The sequence below is a fragment of the Penaeus vannamei genome, chromosome 24, assembly GCF_042767895.1.
Source record: "Penaeus vannamei isolate JL-2024 chromosome 24, ASM4276789v1, whole genome shotgun sequence".
Lineage (NCBI taxonomy): Eukaryota > Metazoa > Arthropoda > Malacostraca > Decapoda > Penaeidae > Penaeus > Penaeus vannamei.
In genome coordinates, this window is record NC_091572.1 from 21063032 (window position 1) to 21068582 (window position 5551).

Consider the following 5551-nt stretch of genomic DNA (forward strand, 5'->3'; position numbering starts at 1 on the left):
GATAACTCAAAGCGGGCGCCGACACGAAATGTAATACATTACCTGTGGGAAAAGTTCAGCTTTGTCACAGAAACTTTATCTGTGCCAGGCTTTGCCCCCTCCATCTGCCATCACCCCATGCATATCCCCACCCCCAACAACCGCCATCCTCCCTCCTCCCCACCTCCCTCAGCTCCTACAACCCCTCCAACCCCCACCCCAGCCCTCCTCTCTTCCCCGACCTTGTCTCTACCTTCTCAGGGCAGAGCTAATTCGACAAGCCAACACGACACATGTCGTGTGGTTGGGGATGCGGTACGTGGAATGGGCGAGGGGAGAGGGGAATAGAGGAGGAGAAGAAGAGGGATGGTGATGATGATGATGATGAGGAGGAGAAGGAGAAGGAGGAAAAGGAGGAGGAGGAAGGGAAAGAGAATGGAAAGGGGAAGAGGACGGGAAGGGGGAGGCGGAGGAGGGAAGAATAGGAGGAGGTCTAGGAGGAAGAGGAGGACTAGGAGGGGGAGACGGAGATGGGGATGAGGATGAGGAAGAATGGGAGGAGGCGAAACAGGAGGTGAAGGAGGGGAGAATGAGGAGGATTGGGGGAGGCGAGGACAAAGCGGGGGAGACGGTGGAAGAGGAGCCGGAGGAGGAGGAACAAGAGGAGAGCGTGGGGGATAACAAAGAAGACACACGAGCTGGAGGAGTATAAACATAATGATAAAAAAAGAAAACAAAACATACAAAAGAAAAAAAAGAACTAAAATCAAGTCAAACATACCTAAACCCAGACAAAGAATGCGTCCCTTCCCCTTCCCCCTCCCCCTCCTCTCCCTCTCCCCTCCCCCTTTCCCCTCTTCCCGCCCCGAGCGACGAGGAAATGAAACATGCATAAGAAGGGGAAGGAACAACTTCTGCGACAGGATGTAACACGTGGACAAGTAAGGGGGTAGGGGGGTGAGGGGGTAGGGGGGAGGTGCGGTGTGGTAAAAGAGGGTGAAAAAGTTTGCAGAAAACATACATATGCTCACGTATCCTAGATATCCATATGTATGCATGGGTGAATATACATAGGCATGTATTGTCTCTATGGAAGTGCGTGTCTTGTGTTGTACAGTAAATACATCTCCTTTTCTTTGCTTTTTTCTCACGCTGTTTTTAATTAATGGTCTCGCTCTCGCTCTCGCTCTCTCGCTCTCTCTCTCGCTCTCTCTCTCTCTCTCTCTCTCTCTCTCTCTCTCTCTCTCTCTCTCTCTCTCTCTCTCTCTCTCTCTCTCTCTCCCTCTCTCTCTTTCTCTCTCTCTCTCTTTCTGAGAATGAGTGAGTGCGTGAGCGAGTGAGAGTGAGTATGTGAGTGAATGGGTGCGCGAGTGAGACAGACACACACACAGACAGAGGCAAAGACGGGGGGAGGGGGAGGGGTGGGGTGAAGATGACCCAGTTTCAGGGATTAACCTCATTCACTCTCCCAGATAGTTCAATCCACATCACTCACCGTGCACGCCTCCACGATGTCCTCCTGCCTTGTCGTCTCCTCCTTTGATCTTTTTTTCAGTCCAGTCGGTTACATTTCCCCCTTTCTCTCTCTTGTTCGCCTCTCGTGCCAGGGTATGTCTCCCTCTCTTGTTTTTGCTGTTTGTTTGTTTGGTTTTACTTTATATCTCCCTCTGTTGTTTTGTTTTTGTTTATCGTAGCTGTTGTTGTTGTTTTGCTGTTGTTACTGTTGTTGTTTTTTGTTGCTGTTTGTTTGTTTGCTTTCGTTGTTGTTGATTTTGTTTCTTTAATTGTGGTTGTTGTTGTTGTTGCTGTTTTGCTGATGTTACTACTGTTGTTTTTTGCTTGCTTGTTTTCACTCGCTATCTCCTCTTCTTTCTGAATTCCCTTCCGCCTCCATCTTTCATCCTTTCTCTATCCTCCTTAGTTCTGTCTCCCTCACCCTCTTCTACATTTCCTCCACGTTAATCTTCCCCCACTTCTTCCTGTTACCTTATCACACACTCCGCGCCCTCTCGCTCTCTTTATCCACCTTTTCCTTCTCATTTCCCTTCACCTTGCATCCCTATTTCCGTCTTCACATTTCGACTTCTCTTTCCTCACTGCCTCCTTTCCCCCTCGCACTCCTCCCCCACCTCTTTCTCTGTCTGTCTGTCTATCAGTCTCTCTGCCTGTTTGTCTGTTTCTCTCTATCTCTCAACTCAAATCACCCCATCCCTCTCTCTCTCTCTCAACTCTCTTTCCTTGTCCTTGCCTGTCCTGCCCCCTCTCTCTTTCCACATGCTGTCCCTACCTCCCTCTCTGTCCCTTCTCTCATGCCTTTTCTCTCCTTTCTCACAATCCTCCTGTCTCCTCCTCTCCCCTTTTCCCTCCTCTTCCCCTGCCCTTCCTCCCTCCTCCCCTCTCCTGCTCCTCCTCTTCCCTGCCTTTCCCCTCCTCCTCCCCTCCCCCCCCCTTTCCCTCCTCTTCACCCTGCCTTCCTCCTTTCCTTTCCCCCCCTCCCTCTGCCCCTACCTTCTCCTCCCTCCCCTCCTCCTGCCTCCCTCTTCCCCCTCTTCCCTAAGCCCCACACCCCCATCAATTCAGATCCCTGCAGCAGCCGTTCCCGCCCGCTCTACGGCCGCCCACACGAGCTCAAGAAACGCCTTTTAAGCGGCCTGGCACGAGGAGACTGCGGCAGAGCTTCCAATAGTGGGGGTTATTTTTTTCCTTTGGGGTTATTCTCTCTCTTCTCTTTCTCTTTCTCTCTTTCTTTTTCTCTTTCCCTTTCCATTTCTGTCTGTGTGCTGTGTCTGTGTTCCTCTCGTTCCTTTTTACTTTATCTTTTTTCTTGGTGCTGTTTTGTCTCGATTTTGGCTTCCATCTTTCCAGGAGAATTCGGAAGGGAAAACAATGAAGAATGAAAAAAAAGAAACACGCAAAAAGAAAAGCCAACGAAAAAAAAGGATAGTGGGATAAAAACGGGAAATAATTAGTCTAGCGTTATCTCCTCTGCGTACGCCCACCGCCTGTGCTCCAGCTGAGCTTAAGCGAGATGAATGGGCTTTGAAGGAGACGGAACGAGACGGAACCAACCCAATCGAAAGTCGCGCCAACACTTGAACGCGCCCGTCATCATTTGTTTTCGCTTCTGATGAATGAATGGATACGTATGTATGCTCTTTTGTGTGTGTGTGTGTGTGTGTGTGTGTGTGTGTGTGTGTGTGTGTGTGTGTGTGTGTGTGTGTGTGTGTGTGTGTGTGTGTGTGTGTGTGTGTGTGTGTGTGTGTGTGTGTGTGTGTGTGTGTGCGTGCGTGCGCGCGTGTGCATGTGTGTGAGTGTGCGTTTGTGTGCGTGTGTGTGTGTGTGTGTGTGTGTGTGTGTGTGTGTGTGTGTGTGTGTGTGTGTGTGTGTGTGTGTGTGTGTGTGTGTGTGTGTGTGTGTGTGTGTGTGTGTGTGTGTGTGTGTGCGCGCGTGTGCGTGTGCGTGTGCGTGTGCGTGCGAGGAACGTTACATCGCCTTGGGAAATCACACGCAGGCGTCGAAGGGAAGCCGCGGCGTGACTCAAGTGGGATCGGCGGACAGCGCTTGATTACGAAGGGCAGCCAATCGGGCACATAACCTCTCAATAATCAATTCCTGCTGTGGAATTACAACAACAATAATAATGATGATAATAATAACAATATAACAAAAACAACAGCAACAAGTCCGAACAAATAATACACACCAATCACCTAGCTTTCTCATCCTCCTCTTTCTCTTTCTCTTTCTCTTTCCCTCTCCGTCTCCCTCGCCCGGGAAACGACACAGGAAACGTACCCTAAAATTAATATTTCCCGTATGCAAATTCTATCGCCTAAGCGCTCGGCACAGGCAAGTTAATTAGGTCATGCAATGTCATTCCTCTTTGCACAAAACCGTTTGCCATTTTTTCGGGTTCAATTTCCCCTTTTTTCCTTTTCTTGGATTTGGGGGGAAGATATTAAAGAAAATGGAGGGATGGAGTGTGAGAGGAAAGGGGAAAGGGGACATGGGATATGAGAGTGAGAAGGAGAGGAGAGAGGAGAAGGAAGGAGAGAAAGAAAGAAAAATAGAAAGTAAAGAAATAGAAGAAAAGAAAGTAAAGAGAGAGAGAGGGAAGGCAGAGAGAGAGAGATGGAAGACAGGAACAGAGAGAGAGTGAGAGAGAAAGTGAGAGACAGAGAAATAGAAAAATAGACAGAAACAGAGAATGAGGAGGAGAGAAATAGAGGGAAAGAAAGAGAGAGAAAGAGCCACAGCGCATATCGGTCTCCAAATGCAAACGAGAGACACCTGGCCAGCTGCTGGGGAGGGACCTGCACCTCCGACGCCTTCCTATTCCCGCTTTCCTTCACTTCTTCAGCGGCTTCGCCTCCACGTCTGAACACTGACAAAGAGAGAGAAGGAAAGATAGACAAGAAAGAAAGAAAAAAGAGAAAAATAGAAAAAAAAAATGCAAAGAAACAAAAGAAAAAATAAATAAACAAGAAAAATAAAGAAGATACAAAGAAAAGGAAAGAAAAACAAAACAAAAAAAAGTGAAAATAAATTGAAAATAAAATCAGAAAAAGAAAGTAGAGAAGAAAAGCAGAAGAAAATAAAACAAGAAACAGCCAAATAAAGCAGAAAGACAATAAACGAATAAAACAAAAGAAAGAAAACCAAACAAGAAAAGGAGAGAAACAAAACGAGAGAAAGAGAGAAACAAAACGAAAAAGAAAGAACGCAAAATAAAACGAAAAAAAGAGAAAATGTAGCAAAAAAGAGGAACAGGCAGCTTAAAAAAAAATTCTCCGGAACTCCCCGAATGCATCTATAAGAATTAATGGAGCGCGAAAGCCGGCGACCCCGGGACGTCTTCACCACCGGGGGATAACTCTCCGGACGATTTTCACTTCTCCTTATTGCCTCGAGTTTTCTTTCTTCCCCTTTTCAAAATTCTTTTCCTTTTTCTCCTTTTCTCTGCTTTTTTCCTTCTTCTCTCTCTCTCTGTTTTTCATTCTTCTCTCTTTCTCTGCGTTTTCCTTCTACTCTCTTTCTTTGTTTTTTCCTTCTTCTCTCTTTTCTCTGTTTTTTTCCTTCTTCTCCCATTCTATGTTTTTTCCTTCCTCTCTCTTTCTCTGTTTTTCCTTCCTCTCTATTTCTCTTTTTTCTATTTCTCTTTCTCTGTTTTTCCTTCTCTCTTTCTGTTTTTCCTTCTCACTTTCTCTGTTTTTTCCTTCTCTCTTTCTCTGATTTTTCCTTCTCTCTTTCTCTGATTTTTTCCTTCTCTCTCTCTCAATTCGTATTCATCTGATAATTCTCAACTTCCTATACTTAGAATCAAAATTAAATTGACCATTACTATTAACATTCACTGCCATAATTCTCATGATTTTTTCCTGAGATTATCTTCACCAGCTTCACTAGCCTCGTTATAACGGCCATACACATGATCATCAACATTAATAGCAAACGCCATCATCACAAAATCACAAATATCATACATAGCCACACTAACATCCCTCTCTCGAACATGGCGTACCCGCCATTCTAGCCACTCAAGCACAAACCGACAACGCTCAGTGACAACCTT